General features: G+C 49.5%; 37 non-coding genes across 37 annotated transcripts; all 37 read right to left on the minus strand.

Moving 5' to 3' along the window:
- Positions 1-74: 74 nt before the first annotated feature.
- Positions 75-146, minus strand: Trnat-cgu (transfer RNA threonine (anticodon CGU)). Its single transcript has one exon. It is a non-coding gene; the product is annotated as a tRNA-Thr (tRNA).
- A 688-nt stretch (positions 147-834) lies between these two features.
- On the minus strand, positions 835-908 carry Trnan-guu (transfer RNA asparagine (anticodon GUU)). Its single transcript has one exon. It is a non-coding gene; the product is annotated as a tRNA-Asn (tRNA).
- Positions 909-1,226: 318 nt separating this feature from the next.
- On the minus strand, positions 1,227-1,298 carry Trnat-cgu (transfer RNA threonine (anticodon CGU)). Its single transcript has one exon. It is a non-coding gene; the product is annotated as a tRNA-Thr (tRNA).
- A 689-nt stretch (positions 1,299-1,987) lies between these two features.
- On the minus strand, positions 1,988-2,061 carry Trnan-guu (transfer RNA asparagine (anticodon GUU)). Its single transcript has one exon. It is a non-coding gene; the product is annotated as a tRNA-Asn (tRNA).
- Positions 2,062-2,379: 318 nt separating this feature from the next.
- Positions 2,380-2,451, minus strand: Trnat-cgu (transfer RNA threonine (anticodon CGU)). The gene has a single exon. It is a non-coding gene; the product is annotated as a tRNA-Thr (tRNA).
- Positions 2,452-3,139: 688 nt separating this feature from the next.
- On the minus strand, positions 3,140-3,213 carry Trnan-guu (transfer RNA asparagine (anticodon GUU)). The gene has a single exon. It is a non-coding gene; the product is annotated as a tRNA-Asn (tRNA).
- A 318-nt stretch (positions 3,214-3,531) lies between these two features.
- Positions 3,532-3,603, minus strand: Trnat-cgu (transfer RNA threonine (anticodon CGU)). Its single transcript has one exon. It is a non-coding gene; the product is annotated as a tRNA-Thr (tRNA).
- A 581-nt stretch (positions 3,604-4,184) lies between these two features.
- Positions 4,185-4,258, minus strand: Trnak-cuu (transfer RNA lysine (anticodon CUU)). The gene has a single exon. It is a non-coding gene; the product is annotated as a tRNA-Lys (tRNA).
- A 318-nt stretch (positions 4,259-4,576) lies between these two features.
- Positions 4,577-4,648, minus strand: Trnat-cgu (transfer RNA threonine (anticodon CGU)). The gene has a single exon. It is a non-coding gene; the product is annotated as a tRNA-Thr (tRNA).
- Positions 4,649-5,337: 689 nt separating this feature from the next.
- On the minus strand, positions 5,338-5,411 carry Trnan-guu (transfer RNA asparagine (anticodon GUU)). Its single transcript has one exon. It is a non-coding gene; the product is annotated as a tRNA-Asn (tRNA).
- Positions 5,412-5,728: 317 nt separating this feature from the next.
- Positions 5,729-5,800, minus strand: Trnat-cgu (transfer RNA threonine (anticodon CGU)). The gene has a single exon. It is a non-coding gene; the product is annotated as a tRNA-Thr (tRNA).
- Positions 5,801-6,489: 689 nt separating this feature from the next.
- On the minus strand, positions 6,490-6,563 carry Trnan-guu (transfer RNA asparagine (anticodon GUU)). Its single transcript has one exon. It is a non-coding gene; the product is annotated as a tRNA-Asn (tRNA).
- Positions 6,564-6,882: 319 nt separating this feature from the next.
- Positions 6,883-6,954, minus strand: Trnat-cgu (transfer RNA threonine (anticodon CGU)). The gene has a single exon. It is a non-coding gene; the product is annotated as a tRNA-Thr (tRNA).
- Positions 6,955-7,535: 581 nt separating this feature from the next.
- On the minus strand, positions 7,536-7,609 carry Trnan-guu (transfer RNA asparagine (anticodon GUU)). The gene has a single exon. It is a non-coding gene; the product is annotated as a tRNA-Asn (tRNA).
- A 318-nt stretch (positions 7,610-7,927) lies between these two features.
- Positions 7,928-7,999, minus strand: Trnat-cgu (transfer RNA threonine (anticodon CGU)). The gene has a single exon. It is a non-coding gene; the product is annotated as a tRNA-Thr (tRNA).
- A 581-nt stretch (positions 8,000-8,580) lies between these two features.
- Trnan-guu (transfer RNA asparagine (anticodon GUU)) lies at positions 8,581-8,654 on the minus strand. Its single transcript has one exon. It is a non-coding gene; the product is annotated as a tRNA-Asn (tRNA).
- A 318-nt stretch (positions 8,655-8,972) lies between these two features.
- On the minus strand, positions 8,973-9,044 carry Trnat-cgu (transfer RNA threonine (anticodon CGU)). Its single transcript has one exon. It is a non-coding gene; the product is annotated as a tRNA-Thr (tRNA).
- Positions 9,045-9,625: 581 nt separating this feature from the next.
- On the minus strand, positions 9,626-9,699 carry Trnan-guu (transfer RNA asparagine (anticodon GUU)). Its single transcript has one exon. It is a non-coding gene; the product is annotated as a tRNA-Asn (tRNA).
- Positions 9,700-10,017: 318 nt separating this feature from the next.
- On the minus strand, positions 10,018-10,089 carry Trnat-cgu (transfer RNA threonine (anticodon CGU)). Its single transcript has one exon. It is a non-coding gene; the product is annotated as a tRNA-Thr (tRNA).
- A 581-nt stretch (positions 10,090-10,670) lies between these two features.
- On the minus strand, positions 10,671-10,744 carry Trnan-guu (transfer RNA asparagine (anticodon GUU)). The gene has a single exon. It is a non-coding gene; the product is annotated as a tRNA-Asn (tRNA).
- A 318-nt stretch (positions 10,745-11,062) lies between these two features.
- Trnat-cgu (transfer RNA threonine (anticodon CGU)) lies at positions 11,063-11,134 on the minus strand. The gene has a single exon. It is a non-coding gene; the product is annotated as a tRNA-Thr (tRNA).
- A 581-nt stretch (positions 11,135-11,715) lies between these two features.
- Trnan-guu (transfer RNA asparagine (anticodon GUU)) lies at positions 11,716-11,789 on the minus strand. Its single transcript has one exon. It is a non-coding gene; the product is annotated as a tRNA-Asn (tRNA).
- Positions 11,790-12,107: 318 nt separating this feature from the next.
- Trnat-cgu (transfer RNA threonine (anticodon CGU)) lies at positions 12,108-12,179 on the minus strand. The gene has a single exon. It is a non-coding gene; the product is annotated as a tRNA-Thr (tRNA).
- A 581-nt stretch (positions 12,180-12,760) lies between these two features.
- On the minus strand, positions 12,761-12,834 carry Trnan-guu (transfer RNA asparagine (anticodon GUU)). Its single transcript has one exon. It is a non-coding gene; the product is annotated as a tRNA-Asn (tRNA).
- A 318-nt stretch (positions 12,835-13,152) lies between these two features.
- Trnat-cgu (transfer RNA threonine (anticodon CGU)) lies at positions 13,153-13,224 on the minus strand. The gene has a single exon. It is a non-coding gene; the product is annotated as a tRNA-Thr (tRNA).
- Positions 13,225-13,913: 689 nt separating this feature from the next.
- Trnan-guu (transfer RNA asparagine (anticodon GUU)) lies at positions 13,914-13,987 on the minus strand. Its single transcript has one exon. It is a non-coding gene; the product is annotated as a tRNA-Asn (tRNA).
- Positions 13,988-14,305: 318 nt separating this feature from the next.
- Trnat-cgu (transfer RNA threonine (anticodon CGU)) lies at positions 14,306-14,377 on the minus strand. Its single transcript has one exon. It is a non-coding gene; the product is annotated as a tRNA-Thr (tRNA).
- Positions 14,378-15,066: 689 nt separating this feature from the next.
- Positions 15,067-15,140, minus strand: Trnan-guu (transfer RNA asparagine (anticodon GUU)). The gene has a single exon. It is a non-coding gene; the product is annotated as a tRNA-Asn (tRNA).
- Positions 15,141-15,458: 318 nt separating this feature from the next.
- Positions 15,459-15,530, minus strand: Trnat-cgu (transfer RNA threonine (anticodon CGU)). Its single transcript has one exon. It is a non-coding gene; the product is annotated as a tRNA-Thr (tRNA).
- Positions 15,531-16,111: 581 nt separating this feature from the next.
- Positions 16,112-16,185, minus strand: Trnan-guu (transfer RNA asparagine (anticodon GUU)). Its single transcript has one exon. It is a non-coding gene; the product is annotated as a tRNA-Asn (tRNA).
- A 319-nt stretch (positions 16,186-16,504) lies between these two features.
- Trnas-cga (transfer RNA serine (anticodon CGA)) lies at positions 16,505-16,576 on the minus strand. Its single transcript has one exon. It is a non-coding gene; the product is annotated as a tRNA-Ser (tRNA).
- Positions 16,577-17,549: 973 nt separating this feature from the next.
- Trnat-cgu (transfer RNA threonine (anticodon CGU)) lies at positions 17,550-17,621 on the minus strand. Its single transcript has one exon. It is a non-coding gene; the product is annotated as a tRNA-Thr (tRNA).
- A 581-nt stretch (positions 17,622-18,202) lies between these two features.
- Trnan-guu (transfer RNA asparagine (anticodon GUU)) lies at positions 18,203-18,276 on the minus strand. Its single transcript has one exon. It is a non-coding gene; the product is annotated as a tRNA-Asn (tRNA).
- A 1,070-nt stretch (positions 18,277-19,346) lies between these two features.
- Positions 19,347-19,418, minus strand: Trnat-cgu (transfer RNA threonine (anticodon CGU)). The gene has a single exon. It is a non-coding gene; the product is annotated as a tRNA-Thr (tRNA).
- An 866-nt stretch (positions 19,419-20,284) lies between these two features.
- On the minus strand, positions 20,285-20,356 carry Trnat-cgu (transfer RNA threonine (anticodon CGU)). Its single transcript has one exon. It is a non-coding gene; the product is annotated as a tRNA-Thr (tRNA).
- Positions 20,357-20,937: 581 nt separating this feature from the next.
- On the minus strand, positions 20,938-21,011 carry Trnan-guu (transfer RNA asparagine (anticodon GUU)). Its single transcript has one exon. It is a non-coding gene; the product is annotated as a tRNA-Asn (tRNA).
- Positions 21,012-21,329: 318 nt separating this feature from the next.
- Positions 21,330-21,401, minus strand: Trnat-cgu (transfer RNA threonine (anticodon CGU)). The gene has a single exon. It is a non-coding gene; the product is annotated as a tRNA-Thr (tRNA).
- Positions 21,402-21,690: the final 289 nt, after the last annotated feature.

Consider the following 21,690-nt stretch of genomic DNA (forward strand, 5'->3'; position numbering starts at 1 on the left):
CATTCAGTGTACTGCCATGTGATAGATATTGCTCGAGGTAGCTCCGCACGTTGCAGGAAAGTTAAAAAAATGGATGCCTTCTGTGAGGTTCGAACTCACGACTCTTGGTTTACGAGACCAGTGCTCTACCACTGAGCTAAGAAGGCGGCAGCTTAGAATTTGCGAGCTATCCCCGAATTCTCACTTCATCACACTGAATCTTGCAGCCCTCGACCAGATAATTGATTTGGCGCACTGCTGCTGCTGGGAGTGTCCACATTGCCGTTCTCCAAATCTCTCGACAGTTTCGCCCTTACGATCGGCGACGACCGTCAGGCCACCAAAAGTTTGCGGTCTGCAATTTCTTGTCCTAGTGCACAGCTTGTGGGATAACGTGGCTCGACTGCGAAATGCGCCTTTCGGCTCCACTCTCTGGCTACAGTTTGCTGTTGTTCACAGTGGCACTGGCGTTGCCCATGGGGCTTCATGTAAGGCGACTGCACGTCGCTCGGCCAACAGCGGCCTACTGCAGACCGACACTTAAGAGACACAAAATACAAATCGACATCGAGAGACAGGCCCTGTCATATGGCACCGCGACGTGTACGCTTAAATTGAATGTAAATAAAACGTCTCTTGTAGTGGGCGTCGCTCCACTGCAGTGTCACACATGGTGAATAAATAGGAAAACAGTAGAACGTCTGTGTAGGGCCATGTTTTTACCTACAGTGCCACTCGCCTGAATGTGTATAAGCATCTGTTTCATCACTCCTTCGCAGCCAAATTGCCACACTAGCTGTGTATCTCTAACAAAGTTGATGTATGTCCTCACCTCGGTGACGGTTAAAACGATTTCGCCCCCGGGTGGGCTCGAATCTCCAACCTTTCGGTTAACAGCCGAACGCGCTAGCCGATTGCGCCACGGAGGCGTTGACTTTGGCCCACTTGTGCTCTCTATATCAACGCAATTCGTACACATTCTGCAGGAATCTCGCAGAATGGTAGCATCTGCTTATGCCTCTTCACATGGATAACGTGCATGCACACTGTAGCGACGCTCATAAACGAATGACATTATACTACAAAATGCATACAAACCACTGTTCTCCCTATGCATTCAGAAAACATCCTAGGCCAGTACAATACTTGACATACGTTGTAGAACATCCCTTTCATTCAGTGTACTGCCATGTGATAGATATTGCTCGAGGTAGCTCCGCACGTTGCAGGAAAGTTAAAAAAATGGATGCCTTCTGTGAGGTTCGAACTCACGACTCCTGGTTTACGAGACCAGTGCTCTACCACTGAGCGAAGAAGGCGGCACCTTTGAATTTGCGAGCTATCCCCGAATTCTCACTTCATCACACTGAATCTTGCAGCCCTCGACCAGATAATTGATTTGGCGCACTGCTGCTGCTGGGAGTGTCCACATTGCCATTCTCCAAATCTCTCGACTGTTTCGCACTTACGATCGGCGACGACCGTCAGGCCACCAAAAGTTGGCGGTCTGCAATTTCTTGTCCTAGTGCACAGCTTGTGGGATAACGTGGCTCGACTGCGAAATGCGCCTTTCGGCTCCACTCTCTGGCTACAGTTTGCTGTTGTTCACAGTGGCACTGGCGTTGCCCATGGGGCTTCATGTAAGGCGACTGCACGTCGCTCGGCCAACAGCGGCCTACTGCAGACCGACACTTAAGAGACACAAAATACAAATCGACATCGAGAGACAGGCCCTGTCATATGGCACTCGCGACGTATACGCTCAAATTGAATGTAAATAAAACGTCTTTTGTAGTGGGCGTCGCTCCACTGCAGTGTCACACATGGTGAATAAATAGGAAAACAGTAGAACGTCTGTGTAGGGCCATGTTTTTACCTACAGTGCCAACTGCCTGAATGTGTATAAGCATCTGTGGCATCACTCCTTCGCAGCCAAATTGCCACACTAGCTGTGTATCTCTGACAAGGTTGATGTATGTCCTCACCTCGGTGACGGTTAAAACGATTTCGCCCCCGGGTGGGCTCGAATCTCCAACCTTTCGGTTAACAGCCGAACGCGCTAGCCGATTGCGCCACGGAGGCGTTGACTTTGGCCCACTTGTGCTCTCTATATCAACGCAATTCGTACACATTCTGCAGGAATCTCGCAGAATGGTAGCATCTGCTTATGCCTCTTCACATGGATAACGTGCATGCACACTGTAGCGACGCTCATAAACGAATGACATTATACTATAAAATGCATACAAACCACTGTTCTGCCTATGCATTCAGTAAACCTCCTAGGCCAGTAGAATACTTGACATAGGTTGTAGAACATCCCTTTCATTCAGTGTACTGCCATGTGATAGATATTGCTCGAGGTAGCTCCGCACGTTGCAGGAAAGTTAAAAAAATGGATGCCTTCTGTGAGGTTCGAACTCACGACTCTTGGTTTACGAGACCAGTGCTCTACCACTGAGCTAAGAAGGCGGCAGCTTAGAATTTGCGAGCTATCCCCGAATTCTCACTTCATCACACTGAATCTTGCAGCCCTCGACCAGATAATTGATTTGGCGCACTGCTGCTGCTGGGAGTGTCCACATTGCCGTTCTCCAAATCTCTCGACAGTTTCGCCCTTACGATCGGCGACGACCGTCAGGCCACCAAAAGTTTGCGGTCTGCAATTTCTTGTCCTAGTGCACAGCTTGTGGGATAACGTGGCTCGACTGCGAAATGCGCCTTTCGGCTCCACTCTCTGGCTACAGTTTGCTGTTGTTCACAGTGGCACTGGCGTTGCCCATGGGGCTTCATGTAAGGCGACTGCACGTCGCTCGGCCAACAGCGGCCTACTGCAGACCGACACTTAAGAGACACAAAATACAAATCGACATCGAGAGACAGGCCCTGTCATATGGCACCGCGACGTGTACGCTTAAATTGAATGTAAATAAAACGTCTCTTGTAGTGGGCGTCGCTCCACTGCAGTGTCACACATGGTGAATAAATAGGAAAACAGTAGAACGTCTGTGTAGGGCCATGTTTTTACCTACAGTGCCACTCGCCTGAATGTGTATAAGCATCTGTTTCATCACTCCTTCGCAGCCAAATTGCCACACTAGCTGTGTATCTCTAACAAAGTTGATGTATGTCCTCACCTCGGTGACGGTTAAAACGATTTCGCCCCCGGGTGGGCTCGAACCACCAACCTTTCGGTTAACAGCCGAACGCGCTAGCCGATTGCGCCACGGAGGCGTTGACTTTGGCTCACTTGTGCTCTCTATATCAACGCAATTCGTACACATTCTGCAGGAATCTCGCAGAATGGTAGCATCTGCTTATGCCTCTTCACATGGATAACGTGCATGCACACTGTAGCGACGCTCATAAACGAATGACATTATACTACAAAATGCATACAAACCACTGTTCTCCCTATGCATTCAGAAAACCTCCTAGGCCAGTACAATACTTGACATAGGTTGTAGAACATCCCTTTCATTCAGTGTACTGCCATGTGATAGATATTGCTCGAGGTAGCTCCGCACGTTGCAGGAAAGTTAAAAAAATGGATGCCTTCTGTGAGGTTCGAACTCACGACTCCTGGTTTACGAGACCAGTGCTCTACCACTGAGCTAAGAAGGCGGCACCTTTGAATTTGCGAGCTATCCCCGAATTCTCACTTCATCACACTGAATCTTGCAGCCCTCGACCAGATAATTGATTTGGCGCACTGCTGCTGCTGGGAGTGTCCACATTGCCATTCTCCAAATCTCTCGACTGTTTCGCCCTTACGATCGGCGACGACCGTCAGGCCACCAAAAGTTGGCGGTCTGCAATTTCTTGTCCTAGTGCACAGCTTGTGGGATAACGTGGCTCGACTGCGAAATGCGCCTTTCGGCTCCACTCTCTGGCTACAGTTTGCTGTTGTTCACAGTGGCACTGGCGTTGCCCATGGGGCTTCATGTAAGGCGACTGCACGTCTCTCGGCCAACAGCGGCCTACTGCAGACCGACACTTAAGAGACACAAAATACAAATCGACATCGACAGACAGGCCCTGTCATATGGCACTCGCGACGTATACGCTCAAATTGAATGTGCCACCTGCCTGAATGTGTATAAGCATCTGTGGCATCACTCCTTCGCAGCCAAATTGCCACACTAGCTGTGTATCTCTAACAAAGTTGATGTATGTCCTCACCTCGGTGACGGTTAAAACGATTTCGCCCCCGGGTTGGCTCGAACCACCAACCTTTCGGTTAAGATCCGAACGCGCTAGCCGATTGCGCCACGGAGGCGTTGACTTTGGCTTACTTGTGCTCTCTATATCAACGCAATTCGTACACATTCTGCAGGAATCTCGCAGAATGGTAGCATCTGCTTATGCCTCTTCACATGGATAACGTGCATGCACACTGTAGCGACGCTCATAAACGAATGACATTATACTACAAAATGCATACAAACCACTGTTCTGCCTATGCATTCAGAAAACCTCCTAGGCCAGTAGAATACTTGACATAGGTTGTAGAACATCCCTTTCATTCAGTGTACTGCCATGTGATAGATATTGCTCGAGGTAGCTCAGCACGTAGCAGGAAAGTTAAAAAAATGGATGCCATCGGTGAGGTTCGAACTCACGACTCCTGGTTTACGAGACCAGTGCTCTACCACTAAGCTAAGAAGGCGGCAGCTTTGAATTTTCGAGCTATCCCCGAATTCTCACTTCATCACACTGAATCTTGCAGCCCTCGACCAGATAATTGATTTGGCGCACTGCTGCTGCTGGGAGTGTCCACATTGCCGTTCTCCAAATCTCTCGACTGTTTCGCCCTTACGATCGGCGACGACCGTCAGGCCACCAAAATTTTGCGGTCTGCAATTTCTTGTCCTAGTGCACAGCTTGTGGGATAACGTGGCTCGACTGCGAAATGCGCCTTTCGGCTCCACTCTCTGGCTACAGTTTGCTGTTGTTCACAGTGGCACTGGCGTTGCCCATGGGGCTTCATGTAAGGCGACTGCACGTCGCTCGGCCAACAGCGGCCTACTGCAGACTGACACTTAAGAGACACAAAATACAAATCGACATCGAGGGACAGGCCCTGTCATATGGCACTCGCGACGTATACGCTCAAATTGAATGTAAATAAAACGTCTTTTGTAGTGGGCGTCGCTCCACTGCAGTGTCACACATGGTGAATAAATAGGAAAACAGTAGAACGTCTGTGTAGGGCCATGTTTTTACCTACAGTGCCACCTGCCTGAATGTGTATAAGCATCTGTGGCATCACTCCTTCGCAGCCAAATTGCCACACTAGCTGTGTATCTCTAACAAAGTTGATGTATGTCCTCACCTCGGTGACGGTTAAAACGATTTCGCCCCCGGGTGGGCTCGAACCACCAACCTTTCGATTAACAGCCGAACGCGCTAGCCGACTGCGCCACGGAGGCGTCGATTTAGGCTCACTTTTGCTCTCTATATCAATGCAATTCGTACACATTCTGCAGGAATCTCGCAGAATGGTAGCATCTGCTTATGCCTCTTCACATGGATAACGTGCATGCACACTGTAGCGACGCTCATAAACGAATGACATTATATTACAAAATGCATACAAACCACTGTTCTGCCTATGCATTCAGAAAACCTCCTAGGCCAGTAGAATACTTGACATAGGTTGTAGAACATCCCTTTCATTCAGTGTACTGCCATGTGATAGATATTGCTCGAGGTAGCTCCGCACGTTGCAGGAAAGTTAAAAAAAGGATGCCTTCTGTGAGGTTCGAACTCACGACTTCTGGTTTACGAGACCAGTGCTCTACCACTGAGCTAAGAAGGCGGCAGCTTTGAATTTGCGATCTATCCCCGAATTCTCACTTCATCACACTGAATCTTGCAGCCCTCGACCAGATAATTGATTTGGCGCACTGCTGCTGCTGGGAGTGTCCACATTGCCGTTCTCCAATTCTCTCGACTGTTTCGCCCTTACGATCGGCGACGACCGTCAGGCCACCAAAAGTTTGCGGTCTGCAATTTCTTGTCCTAGTGCACAGCTTGTGGGATAACGTGGCTCGACTGCGAAATGCGCCTTTCGGCTCCACTCTCTGGCTACAGTTTGCTGTTGTTCACAGTGGCACTGGCGTTGCCCATGGGGCTTCATGTAAGGCGACTGCACGTCGCTCGGCCAACAGCGGCCTACTGCAGACCGACACTTAAGAGACACAAAATACAAATCGACATCGAGGGACAGGCCCTGTCATATGGCACTCGCGACGTATACGCTCAAATTGAATGTAAATAAAACGTCTTTTGTAGTGGGCGTCGCTCCACTGCAGTGTCACACATGGTGAATAAATAGGAAAACAGTAGAACGTCTGTGTAGGGCCATGTTTTTACCTACAGTGCCACCTGCCTGAATGTGTATAAGCATCTGTGGCATCACTCCTTCGCAGCCAAATTGCCACACTAGCTGTGTATCTCTAACAAAGTTGATGTATGTCCTCACCTCGGTGACGGTTAAAACGATTTCGCCCCCGGGTGGGCTCGAACCACCAACCTTTCGGTTAACAGCCGAACGCGCTAGCCGATTGCGCCACGAAGGCGTTGTCTTTGGCTCACTTGTGCTCTCTATATCAACGCAATTCGTACACATTCTGCAGGAATCTCGCAGAATGGTAGCATCTGCTTATGCCTCTTCACATGGATAACGTGCATGCACACTGTAGCGACGCTCATAAACGAATGACATTATACTACAAAATGCATACAAACCACTGTTCTGCCTATGCATTCAGAAAACCTCCTAGGCCAGTACAATACTTGACATAGGTTGTAGAACATCCCTTTCATTCAGTGTACTGGCATGTGATAGATATTGCTCGAGGTAGCTCCGCACGTTGCAGGAAAGTTAAAAAAAAAGGATGCCTTCTGTGAGGTTCGAACTCACGACTCCTGGTTTACGAGACCAGTGCTCTACCACTGAGCTAAGAAGGCGGCACCTTTGAATTTGCGAGCTATCCCCGAATTCTCACTTCATCACACTGAATCTTGCAGCCCTCGACCAGATAATTGATTTGGCGCACTGCTGCTGCTGGGAGTGTCCACATTGCCATTCTCCAAATCTCTCGACTGTTTCGCCCTTACGATCGGCGACGACCGTCAGGCCACCAAAAGTTGGCGGTCTGCAATTTCTTGTCCTAGTGCACAGCTTGTGGGATAACGTGGCTCGACTGCGAAATGCGCCTTTCGGCTCCACTCTCTGGCTACAGTTTGCTGTTGTTCACAGTGGCACTGGCGTTGCCCATGGAACTTCATGTAAGGCGACTGCACGTCGCTCGGCCAACAGCGGCCTACTGCAGACCGACACTTAAGAGACACAAAATACAAATCGACATCGACAGACAGGCCCTGTCATATGGCACTCGCGACGTATACGCTCAAATTGAATGTGCCACCTGCCTGAATGTGTATAAGCATCTGTGGCGTCACTCCTTCGCAGCCAAATTGCCACACTACCTGTGTATCTCTAACAAAGTTGATGTATGTCCTCACCTCGGTGACGGTTAAAACGATTTCGCCCCCGGGTGGGCTCGAACCACCAACCTTTCAGTTAACAGCCGAACGCGCTAGCCGATTGCGCCACGGAGGCGTCGATTTTGGCTCACTTTTGCTCTCTATATCAACGCAATTCGTACACATTCTGCAGGAATCTCGCAGAATGGTAGCATCTGCTTATGCCTCTTCACATGGATAACGTGCATGCACACTGTAGCGACGCTCATAAACGAATGACATTATATTACAAAATGCATACAAACCACTGTTCTGCCTATGCATTCAGAAAACCTCCTAGGCCAGTAGAATACTTGACAAAGGTTGTAGAACATCCCTTTCATTCAGTGTACTGGCATGTGATAGATATTGCTCGATGTAGCTCCGCACGTTGCAGGAAAGTTAAAAAAATGGATGCCTTCTGTGAGGTTCGAACTCACGACTTCTGGTTTACGAGACCAGTGCTCTACCACTGAGCTAAGAAGGCAGCAGCTTTGAATTTGCGATCTATCCCCGAATTCTCACTTCATCACACTGAATCTTGCAGCCCTCGACCAGATAATTGATTTGGCGCACTGCTGCTGCTGGGAGTGTCCACATTGCCGTTCTCCAATTCTCTCGACTGTTTCGCCCTTGCGATCGGCGACGACCGTCAGGCCACCAAACGTTTGCGGTCTGCAATTTCTTGTCCTAGTGCACAGCTTGTGGGATAACGTGGCTCGACTGCGAAATGCGCCTTTCGGCTCCACTCTCTGGCTACAGTTTGCTGTTGTTCACAGTGGCACTGGCGTTGCCCATGGGGCTTCATGTAAGGCGACTGCACGTCGCTCGGCCAACAGCGGCCTACTGCAGACCGACACTTAAGAGACACAAAATACAAATCGACATCGAGAGACAGGCCCTGTCATATGGCACTCGCGACGTATACGCTCAAATTGAATGTGCCACCTGCCTGAATGTGTATAAGCATCTGTGGCATCACTCCTTCGCAGCCAAATTGCCACACTAGCTGTGTATCTCTAACAAAGTTGATGTATGTCCTCACCTCGGTGACGGTTAAAACGATTTCGCCCCCGGGTGGGCTCGAACCACCAACCTTTCGGTTAACAGCCGAACGCGCTAGCCGATTGCGCCACGGAGGCGTCGATTTTGGCTCACTTTTGCTCTCTATATCAATGCAATTCGTACACATTCTGCAGGAATCTCGCAGAATGGTAGCATCTGCTTATGCCTCTTCACATGGATAACGTGCATGCACACTGTAGCGACGCTCATAAACGAATGACATTATATTACAAAATGCATACAAACCACTGTTCTGCCTATGCATTCAGAAAACCTCCTAGGCCAGTAGAATACTTGACATAGGTTGTAGAACATCCCTTTCATTCAGTGTACTGCCATGTGATAGATATTGCTCGAGGTAGCTCCGCACGTCGCAGGAAAGTTAAAAAAATGGATGCCTACTGTGAGGTTCGAACTCACGACTCCTGGTTTACGAGACCAGTGCTCTACCACTGAGCTCAGAAGGCAGCAGCTTTGAATTTGCGATCTATCCCCGAATTCTCACTTCATCACACTGAATCTTGCAGCCCTCGACCAGATAATTGATTTGGCGCACTGCTGCTGCTGGGAGTGTCCACATTGCCGTTCTCCAATTCTCTCGACTGTTTCGCCCTTACGATCGGCGACGACCGTCAGGCCACCAAAAGTTTGCGGTCTGCAATTTCTTGTCCTAGTGCACAGCTTGTGGGATAACGTGGCTCGACTGCGAAATGCGCCTTTCGGCTCCACTCTCTGGCTACAGTTTGCTGTTGTTCACAGTGGCACTGGCGTTGCCCATGGGGCTTCATGTAAGGCGACTGCACGTCGCTCGGCCAACAGCGGCCTACTGCAGACCGACACTTAAGAGACACAAAATACAAATCGACATCGACAGACAGGCCCTGTCATATGGCACTCGCGACGTATACGCTCAAATTGAATGTGCCACCTGCCTGAATGTGTATAAGCATCTGTGGCATCACTCCTTCGCAGCCAAATTGCCACACTACCTGTGTATCTCTAACAAAGTTGATGTATGTCCTCACCTCGGTAACGGTTAAAACGATTTCGCCCTCGGGTGGGCTCGAACCACCAACCTTTCAGTTAACAGCCGAATGCGCTAGCCGATTGCGCCACGGAGGCGTCGATTTTGGCTCACTTTTGCTCTCTATATCAACGCAATTCGTACACATTCTGCAGGAATCTCGCAGAATGGTAGCATCTGCTTATGCCTCTTCACATGGATAACGTGCATGCACACTGTAGCGACGCTCATAAACGAATGACATTATATTACAAAATGCATACAAACCACTGTTCTGCCTATGCATTCAGAAAACCTCCTAGGCCAGTAGAATACTTGACATAGGTTGTAGAACATCCCTTTCATTCAGTGTACTGGCATGTGATAGATATTGCTCGAGGTAGCTCCGCACGTTGCAGGAAAGTTAAAAAAATGGATGCCTTCTGTGAGGTTCGAACTCACGACTTCTGGTTTACGAGACCAGTGCTCTACCACTGAGCTAAGAAGGCGGCAGCTTTGAATTTGCGATCTATCCCCGAATTCTCACTTCATCACACTGAATCTTGCAGCCCTCGACCAGATAATTGATTTGGCGCACTGCTGCTGCTGGGAGTGTCCACATTGCCGTTCTCCAAATCTCTCGACTGTTTCGCCCTTGCGATCGGCGACGACCGTCAGGCCACCAAACGTTTGCGGTCTGCAATTTCTTGTCCTAGTGCACAGCTTGTGGGATAACGTGGCTCGACTGCGAAATGCGCCTTTCGGCTCCACTCTCTGGCTACAGTTTGCTGTTGTTCACAGTGGCACTGGCGTTGCCCATGGGGCTTCATGTAAGGCGACTGCACGTCGCTCGGCCAACAGCGGCCTACTGCAGACCGACACTTAAGAGACACAAAATACAAATCGACATCGACAGACAGGCCCTGTCATATGGCACTCGCGACGTATACGCTCAAATTGAATGTGCCACCTGCCTGAATGTGTATAAGCATCTGTGGCATCACTCCTTCGCAGCCAAATTGCCACACTAGCTGTGTATCTCTAACAAAGTTGATGTATGTCCTCACCTCGGTGACGGTTAAAACGATTTCGCCCCCAGGTGGGCTCGAACCACCAACCTTTCGGTTAACAGCCGAACGCGCTAGCCGATTGCGCCACGGAGGCGTCGATTTTGGCTCACTTTTGCTCTCTATATCAACGCAATTCGTACACATTCTGCAGGAATCTCGCAGAATGGTAGCATCTGCTTATGCCTCTTCACATGGATAACGTGCATGCACACTGTAGCGACGCTCATAAACGAATGACATTATATTACAAAATGCATACAAACCACTGTTCTGCCTATGCATTCAGAAAACCTCCTAGGCCAGTAGAATACTTGACATAGGTTGTAGAACATCCCTTTCATTCAGTGTACTGCCATGTGATAGATATTGCTCGAGGTAGCTCCGCACGTCGCAGGAAAGTTAAAAAAATGGATGCCTTCTGTGAGGTTCGAACTCACGACTCCTGGTTTACGAGACCAGTGCTCTACCACTGAGCTAAGAAGGCAGCAGCTTTGATTTTGCGATCTATCCCCGAATTCTCACTTCATCACACTGAATCTTGCAGCCCTCGACCAGATAATTGATTTGGCGCACTGCTGCTGCTGGGAGTGTCCACATTGCCGTTCTCCAATTCTCTCGACTGTTTCGCCCGTACGATCGGCGACGACCGTCAGGCCACCAAAAGTTTGCGGTCTGCAATTTCTTGTCCTAGTGCACAGCTTGTGGGATAACGTGGCTCGACTGCGAAATGCGCCTTTCGGCTCCACTCTCTGGCTACAGTTTGCTGTTGTTCACAGTGGCACTGGCGTTGCCCATGGGGCTTCATGTAAGGCGACTGCACGTCGCTCGGCCAACAGCGGCCTACTGCAGACCGACACTTAAGAGACACAAAATACAAATCGACATCGACAGACAGGCCCTGTCATATGGCACTCGCGACGTATACGCTCAAATTGAATGTGCCACCTGCCTGAATGTGTATAAGCATCTGTGGCATCACTCCTTCGCAGCCAAATTGCCACACTAGCTGTGTATCTCTAACAAAGTTGATGTATGTCCTCACCTCGGTGACGGTTAAAACGATTTCGCCCCCGGGTGGGCTCGAACCACCAACCTTTCGGTTAACAGCCGAACGCGCTAGCCGATTGCGCCACGGAGGCGTCGATTTTGGCTCACTTTTGCTCTCTATATCAACGCAATTCGTACACATTCTGCAGGAATCTCGCAGAATGGTAGCATCTGCTTATGCCTCTTCACATGGATAACGTGCATGCACACTGTAGCGACGCTCATAAACGAATGACATTATATTACAAAATGCATACAAACCACTGTTCTGCCTATGCATTCAGAAAACCTCCTAGGCCAGTAGAATACTTGACATAGGTTGTAGAACATCCCTTTCATTCAGTGTACTGCCATGTGATAGATATTGCTCGAGGTAGCTCCGCACGTTGCAGGAAAGTTAAAAAAATGGATGCCTTCTGTGAGGTTCGAACTCACGACTTCTGGTTTACGAGACCAGTGCTCTACCACTGAGCTAAGAAGGCAGCAGCTTTGAATTTGCGATCTATCCCCGAATTCTCACTTCATCTCACTGAATCTTGCAGCCCTCGACCAGATAATTGATTTGGCGCACTGCTGCTGCTGGGAGTGTCCACATTGCCGTTCTCCAATTCTCTCGACTGTTTCGCCCTTACGATCGGCGACGACCGTCAGGCCACCAAAAGTTTGCGGTCTGCAATTTCTTGTCCTAGTGCACAGCTTGTGGGATAACGTGGCTCGACTGCGAAATGCGCCTTTCGGCTCCACTCTCTGGCTACAGTTTGCTGTTGTTCACAGTGGCACTGGCGTTGCCCATGGGGCTTCATGTAAGGCGACTGCACGTCGCTCGGCCAACAGCGGCCTACTGCAGACCGACACTTAAGAGACACAAAATACAAATCGACATCGACAGACAGGCCCTGTCATATGGCACTCGCGACGTATACGCTCAAATTGAATGTGCCACCTGCCTGAATGTGTATAAGCATCTGTGGCATCACTCCTTCGCAGCCAAATTGCCACACTAGCTGTGTATCTCTAACAAAGTTGATGTATGTCCTCACCTCGGTGACGGTTAAAACGATTTCGCCCCCGGGTGGGCTCGAACCACCAACCTTTCGGTTAACAGCCGAACGCGCTAGCCGATTGCGCCACGGAGGCGTCGATTTTGGCTCACTTTTGCTCTCTATATCAACGCAATTCGTACACATTCTGCAGGAATCTCGCAGAATGGTAGCATCTGCTTATGCCTCTTCACATGGATAACGTGCATGCACACTGTAGCGACGCTCATAAACGAATGACATTATATTACAAAATGCATACAAACCACTGTTCTGCCTATGCATTCAGAAAACCTCCTAGGCCAGTAGAATACTTGACATAGGTTGTAGAACATCCCTTTCATTCAGTGTACTGCCATGTGATAGATATTGCTCGAGGTAGCTCCGCACGTCGCAGGAAAGTTAAAAAAATGGATGCCTTCTGTGAGGTTCGAACTCACGACTTCTGGTTTACGAGACCAGTGCTCTACCACTGAGCTAAGAAGGCAGCAGCTTTGAATTTGCGATCTATCCCCGAATTCTCACTTCATCACACTGAATCTTGCAGCCCTCGACCAGATAATTGATTTGGCGCACTGCTGCTGCTGGGAGTGTCCACATTGCCGTTCTCCAATTCTCTCGACTGTTTCGCCCTTACGATCGGCGACGACCGTCAGGCCACCAAAAGTTTGCGGTCTGCAATTTCTTGTCCTAGTGCACAGCTTGTGGGATAACGTGGCTCGACTGCGAAATGCGCCTTTCGGCTCCACTCTCTGGCTACAGTTTGCTGTTGTTCACAGTGGCACTGGCGTTGCCCATGGGGCTTCATGTAAGGCGACTGCACGTCGCTCGGCCAACAGCGGCCTACTGCAGACCGACACTTAAGAGACACAAAATACAAATCGACATCGAGAGACAGGCCCTGTCATATGGCACTCGCGACGTATACGCTCAAATTGAATGTAAATAAAACGTCTTTTGTAGTGGGCGTCGCTCCACTGCAGTGTCACACATGGTGAATAAATAGGAAAACAGTAGAACGTCTGTGTAGGGCCATGTTTTTACCTACAGTGCCACCTGCCTGAATGTGTATAAGCATCTGTGGCATCACTCCTTCGCAGCCAAATTGCCACACTAGCTGTGTATCTCTAACAAAGTTGATGTATGTCCTCACCTCGGTGACGGTTAAAACGATTTCGCCCCCGTGTGGGCTCGAACCACCAACCTTTCGGTTAACAGCCGAACGCGCTAGCCGATTGCGCCACGGAGGCGTTGACTTTGGCTCACTTTTGCTCTCTATATCAACGCAATTCGTACACATTCTGCAGGAATCTCGCAGAATGGTAGCATCTGCTTATGCCTCTTCACATGGATAACGTGCATGCACACTGTAGCGACGCTCATAAACGAATGACATTATACTACAAAATGCATACAAACCACTGTTCTGCCTATGCATTCAGAAAACCTCCTAGGCCAGTAGAATACTTGACATAGGTTGTAGAACATCCCTTTCATTCAGTGTACTGCCATGTGATAGATATTGCTCGAGGTAGCTCCGCACGTTGCAGGAAAGTTAAAAAAATGGATGCCTTCTGTGAGGTTCGAACTCACGACTCCTGGTTTACGAGACCAGTGCTCTACCACTGAGCTAAGAAGGCGGCACCTTTGAATTTGCGAGCTATCATCGAATTCTCACTTCATCACACTGAATCTTGCAGCCCTCGACCAGATAATTGATTTGGCGCACTGCTGCTGCTGGGAGTGTCCACATTGCCGTTCTCCAAATCTCTCGACTGTTTCGCCCTTACGATCGGCGACGACCGTCAGGCCACCAAAAGTTTGCGGTCTGCAATTTCTTTTCCTAGTGCACAGCTTGTGGGATAACGTGGCTCGACTGCGAAATGCGCCTTTCGGCTCCACTCTCTGGCTACAGTTTGCTGTTGTTCACAGTGGCACTGGCGTTGCCCATGGGGCTTCATGTAAGGCGACTGCACGTCGCTCGGCCAACAGCGGCCTACTGCAGACCGACACTTAAGAGACACAAAATACAAATCGACATCGAGAGACAGGCCCTGTCATATGGCACTCGCGACGTATACGCTCAAATTGAATGTAAATAAAACGTCTTTTGTAGTGGGCGTCGCTCCACTGCAGTGTCACACATGGTGAATAAATAGGAAAACAGTAGAACGTCTGTGTAGGGCCATGTTTTTACCTACAGTGCCACCTGCCTGAATGTGTATAAGCATCTGTGGCATCACTCCTTCGCAGCCAAATTGCCACACTAGCTGTGTATCTCTAACAAAGTTGATGTATGTCCTCACCTCGGTGACGGTTAAAACGATTTCGCCCCCGTGTGGGCTCGAACCACCAACCTTTCGGTTAACAGCCGAACGCGCTAGCCGATTGCGCCACGGAGGCGTTGACTTTGGCTCACTTGTGCTCTCTATATCAACGCAATTCGTACACATTCTGTAGGAATCTCGCAGAATGGTAGCATCTGCTTATGCCTCTTCACATGGATAACGTGCATGCACACTGTAGCGACGCTCATAAACGAATGACATTATACTACAAAATGCATACAAACCACTGTTCTGCCTATGCATTCAGAAAACCTCCTAGGCCAGTAGAGTACTTGACATAAGTTGTAGAACATCCCTTTCATTCAGTGTACTGCCATGTGATAGATATTGCTCGAGGTAGCTCCGCACGTTGCAGGAAAGTTAAAAAAATGGATGCCTTCTGTGAGGTTCGAACTCACGACTCCTGGTTTACGAGACCAGTGCTCTACCACTGAGCTAAGAAGGCGGCAGCTTTGAATTTGCGAGCTATCCCCGAATTCTCACTTCATCACACTGAATCTTGCAGCCCTCGACCAGATAATTGATTTGGCGCACTGCTGCTGCTGGGAGTGTCCACATTGCCGTTCTCCAAATCTCTCGACTGTTTCGCCCTTACGATCGGCGACGACCGTCAGGCCACCAAAAGTTTGCGGTCTGCAATTTCTTGTCCTAGTGCACAGCTTGTGGGATAACGTGGCTCGACTGCGAAATGCGCCTTTCGGCTCCACTCTCTGGCTACAGTTTGCTGTTGTTCACAGTGGCACTGGCGTTGCCCATGGGGCTTCATGTAAGGCGACTGCACGTCGCTCGGCCAACAGCGGCCTACTGCAGACCGACACTTAAGAGACACAAAATACAAATCGACATCGACAGACAGGCCCTGTCATATGGCACTCGCGACGTATACGCTCAAATTGAATGTGCCACCTGCCTGAATGTGTATAAGCATCTGTGGCATCACTCCTTCGCAGCCAAATTGCCACACTAGCTGTGTATCTCTAACAAAGTTGATGTATGTCCTCACCTCGGTGACGGTTAAAACGATTTCGCCCCCGGGTGGGCTCGAACCACCAACCTTTCGGTTAACAGCCGAACGCGCTAGCCGATTGCGCCACGGAGGCGTCGATTTTGGCTCACTTTTGCTCTCTATATCAACGCAATTCGTACACATTCTGCAGGAATCTCGCAGAATGGTAGCATCTGCTTATGCCTCTTCACATGGATAACGTGCATGCACACTGTAGCGACGCTCATAAACGAATGACATTATATTACAAAATGCATACAAACCACTGTTCTGCCTATGCATTCAGAAAACCTCCTAGGCCAGTACAATACTTGACATAGGTTGTAGAACTTCCCTTTCATTCAGTGTACTGCCATGTGATAGATATTGCTCGAGGTAGCTCCGCACGTTGCAGGAAAGTTAAAAAAAATGGATGCCTTCTGTGAGGTTCGAACTCACGACTTCTGGTTTTCGAGACCAGTGCTCTACCACTGTGCTAAGAAGGCGGCAGCTTTGAATTTGCGATCTATCCCCGAATTCTCACTTCATCACACTGAATCTTGCAGCCCTCGACCAGATAATTGATTTGGCGCACTGCTGCTGCTGGGAGTGTCCACATTGCCGTTCTCCAATTCTCTCGACTGTTTCGCCCTTACGATCGGCGACGACCGTCAGGCCACCAAAAGTTTGCGGTCTGCAATTTCTTGTCCTAGTGCACAGCTTGTGGGATAACGTGGCTCGACTGCGAAATGCGCCTTTCGGCTCCACTCTCTGGCTACAGTTTGCTGTTGTTCACAGTGGCACTGGCGTTGCCCATGGGGCTTCATGTAAGGCGACTGCACGTCGCTCGGCCAACAGCGGCCTACTGCAGACCGACACTTAAGAGACACAAAATACAAATCGACATCGAGAGACAGGCCCTGTCATATGGCACTCGCGACGTATACGCTCAAATTGAATGTGCCACCTGCCTGAATGTGTATAAGCATCTGTGGCATCACTCCTTCGCAGCCAAATTGCCACACTAGCTGTGTATCTCTAACAAAGTTGATGTATGTCCTCACCTCGGTGACGGTTAAAACGATTTCGCCCCCGGGTGGGCTCGAACCACCAACCTTTCTTTTAACAGCCGAACGCGCTAGCCGATTGCGCGACGGAGGCGTCGATTTTGGCTCACTTTTGCTCTCTATATCAACGCAATTCGTACACATTCTGCAGGAATCTCGCAGAATGGTAGCATCTGCTTATGCCTCTTCACATGGATAACGTGCATGCACACTGTAGCGACGCTCATAAACGAATGACATTATACTACAAAATGCATACAAACCACTGTTCTGCCTATGCATTCAGAAAACCTCCTAGGCCAGTAGAATACTTGACATAGGTTGTAGAACATCCCTTTCATTCAGTGTACTGCCATGTGATAGATATTGCTCGAGGTAGCTCCGCACGTTGCAGGAAAGTTAAAAAAATGGATGCCTTCTGTGAGGTTCGAACTCACGACTCCTGGTTTACGAGACCAGTGCTCTACCACTGAGCTAAGAAGGCGGCAGCTTTGAATTTGCGAGCTATCCCCGGATTCTCACTTCATCACACTGAATCTAGCAGCCCTCGACCAGATAATTGATTTGGCGCACTGCTGCTGCTGGGAGTGTCCACATTGCCGTTCTCCAAATCTCTCGACTGTTTCGCCCTTACGATCGGCGACGACCGTCAGGCCACCAAAAGTTTGCGGTCTGCAATTCCTTGTCCTAGTGCACAGCTTGTGGGATAACGTGGCTCGACTGCGAAATGCGCCTTTCGGCTCCACTCTCTGGCTACAGTTTGCTGTTGTTCACAGTGGCACTGGCGTTGCCCATGGGGCTTCATGTAAGGCGACTGCACGTCGCTCGGCCAACAGCGGCCTACTGCAGACCGACACTTAAGAGACACAAAATACAAATCGACATCGAGAGACAGGCCCTGTCATATGGCACTCGCGACGTATACGCTCAAATTGAATGTGCCACCTGCCTGAATGTGTATAAGCATCTGTGGCATCACTCCTTCGCAGCCAAATTGCCACACTAGCTGTGTATCTCTAACAAAGTTGATGTATGTCCTCACCTCGGTGACGGTTAAAATGATTTCGCCCCCGGGTGGGCTCGAACCACCAACCTTTCGGTTAACAGCCGAACGCGCTAGCCGATTGCGCCACGGAGGCGGTGACTTTGGCTCACTTGTGCTCTCTATATCAACGCAATTCGTACACATTCTGCAGGAATCTCGCAGAATGGTAGCATCTGCTTATGCCTCTTCACATGGATAACGTGCATGCACACTGTAGCGACGCTCATAAACGAATGACATTATACTACAAAATGCATACAAACCACTGTTCTGCCTATGCATTCAGAAAACCTCCTAGGCCAGTAGAATACTTGACATAGGTTGTAGAACATCCCTTTCATTCAGTGTACTGCCATGTGATAGATATTGCTCGAGGTAGCTGCAATTTCTTGTCCTAGTGCACAGCTTGTGGGATAACGTGGCTCGACTGCGAAATGCGCCTTTCGGCTCCACTCTCTGGCTACAGTTTGCTGTTGTTCACAGTGGCACTGGCGTTGCCCATGGGGCTTCATGTAAGGCGACTGCACGTCGCTCGGCCAACAGCGGCCTACTGCAGACCGACACTTAAGAGACACAAAATACAAATCGACATCGAGAGACAGGCCCTGTCATATGGCACTCGCGACGTATACGCTCAAATTGAATGTGCCACCTGCCTGAATGTGTATAAGCATCTGTGGCATCACTCCTTCGCAGCCAAATTGCCACACTAGCTGTGTATCTCTAACAAAGTTGATGTATGTCCTCACCTCGGTGACGGTTAAAACGATTTCGCCCCCGGGTGGGCTCGAACCACCAACCTTTCTTTTAACAGCCGAACGCGCTAGCCGATTGCGCGACGGAGGCGTCGATTTTGGCTCACTTTTGCTCTCTATATCAACGCAATTCGTACACATTCTGCAGGAATCTCGCAGAATGGTAGCATCTGCTTATGCCTCTTCACATGGATAACGTGCATGCACACTGTAGCGACGCTCATAAACGAATGACATTATACTACAAAATGCATACAAACCACTGTTCTGCCTATGCATTCAGAAAACCTCCTAGGCCAGTAGAATACTTGACATAGGTTGTAGAACATCCCTTTCATTCAGTGTACTGCCATGTGATAGATATTGCTCGAGGTAGCTCCGCACGTTGCAGGAAAGTTAAAAAAATGGATGCCTTCTGTGAGGTTCGAACTCACGACTCCTGGTTTACGAGACCAGTGCTCTACCACTGAGCTAAGAAGGCGGCAGCTTTGAATTTGCAATTCTCTCGACTGTTTCGCCCTTACGATCGGCGACGACCGTCAGGCCACCAAAAGTTTGCGGTCTGCAATTTCTTGTCCTAGTGCACAGCTTGTGGGATAACGTGGCTCGACTGCGAAATGCGCCTTTCGGCTCCACTCTCTGGCTACAGTTTGCTGTTGTTCACAGTGGCACTGGCGTTGCCCATGGGGCTTCATGTAAGGCGACTGCACGTCGCTCGGCCAACAGCGGCCTACTGCAGACCGACACTTAAGAGACACAAAATACAAATCGACATCGAGAGACAGGCCCTGTCATATGGCACTCGCGACGTATACGCTCAAATTGAATGTGCCACCTGCCTGAATGTGTATAAGCATCTGTGGCATCACTCCTTCGCAGCCAAATTGCCACACTAGCTGTGTATCTCTAACAAAGTTGATGTATGTCCTCACCTCGGTGACGGTTAAAACGATTTCGCCCCCGGGTGGGCTCGAACCACCAACCTTTCTTTTAACAGCCGAACGCGCTAGCCGATTGCGCGACGGAGGCGTCGATTTTGGCTCACTTTTGCTCTCTATATCAACGCAATTCGTACACATTCTGCAGGAATCTCGCAGAATGGTAGCATCTGCTTATGCCTCTTCACATGGATAACGTGCATGCACACTGTAGCGACGCTCATAAACGAATGACATTATACTACAAAATGCATACAAACCACTGTTCTGCCTATGCATTCAGAAAACCTCCTAGGCCAGTAGAATACTTGACATAGGTTGTAGAACATCCCTTTCATTCAGTGTACTGCCATGTGATAGATATTGCTCGAGGTAGCTCCGCACGTTGCAGGAAAGTTAAAAAAATGGATGCCTTCTGTGAGGTTCGAACTCACGACTCCTGGTTTACGAGACCAGTGCTCTACCACTGAGCTAAGAAGGCGGCAGCTTTGAATTTGCGAGCTATCCCCGGATTCTCACTTCATCACACTGAATCTAGCAGCCCTCGACCAGATAATTGATTTGGCGCACTGCTGCTGCTGGGAGTGTCCACATTGCCGTTCTCCAAATCTCTCGACTGTTTCGCCCTTACGATCGGCGACGACCGTCAGGCCACCAAAAGTTTGCGGTCTGCAATTCCTTGTCCTAGTGCACAGCTTGTGGGATAACGTGGCTCGACTGCGAAATGCGCCTTTCGGCTCCACTCTCTGGCTACAGTTTGCTGTTGTTCACAGTGGCACTGGCGTTGCCCATGGGGCTTCATGTAAGGCGACTGCACGTCGCTCGGCCAACAGCGGCCTACTGCAGACCGACACTTAAGAGACACAAAATACAAATCGACATCGAGAGACAGGCCCTGTCATATGGCACTCGCGACGTATACGCTCAAATTGAATGTGCCACCTGCCTGAATGTGTATAAGCATCTGTGGCATCACTCCTTCGCAGCCAAATTGCCACACTAGCTGTGTATCTCTAACAAAGTTGATGTATGTCCTCACCTCGGTGACGGTTAAAATGATTTCGCCCCCGGGTGGGCTCGAACCACCAACCTTTCGGTTAACAGCCGAACGCGCTAGCCGATTGCGCCACGGAGGCGGTGACTTTGGCTCACTTGTGCTCTCTATATCAACGCAATTCGTACACATTCTGCAGGAATCTCGCAGAATGGTAGCATCTGCTTATGCCTCTTCACATGGATAACGTGCATGCACACTGTAGCGACGCTCATAAACGAATGACATTATACTACAAAATGCATACAAACCACTGTTCTGCCTATGCATTCAGAAAACCTCCTAGGCCAGTAGAATACTTGACATAGGTTGTAGAACATCCCTTTCATTCAGTGTACTGCCATGTGATAGATATTGCTCGAGGTAGCTCCGCACGTTGCAGAAAAGTTAAAAAAATGGATGCCTTCTGCGAGGTTCGAACTCACGACTCCTGGTTTACGAGACCAGTGCTCTACCACTGAGCTAAGAAGGCGGCAGCTTTGAATTTGCGAGCTATCCCCGAATTCTCACTTCATCACACTGAATCTTGCAGCCCTCGACCAGATAATTGATTTGGCGCACTGCTGCTGCTGGGAGTGTCCACATTGCCGTTCTCCAAATCTCTCGACTGTTTCGCCCTTACGATTGGCGACGACCGTCAGGCCACCAAAAGTTTGCTGTCTGCAATTTCTTGTCCTAGTGCACAGCTTGTGGGATAACGTGGCTCGACTGCGAAATGCGCCTTTCGGCTCCACTCTCTGGCTACAGTTTGCTGTTGTTCA

Source organism: Schistocerca gregaria, chromosome 5, assembly GCF_023897955.1.
Source record: "Schistocerca gregaria isolate iqSchGreg1 chromosome 5, iqSchGreg1.2, whole genome shotgun sequence".
Taxonomy (NCBI): domain Eukaryota; kingdom Metazoa; phylum Arthropoda; class Insecta; order Orthoptera; family Acrididae; genus Schistocerca; species Schistocerca gregaria.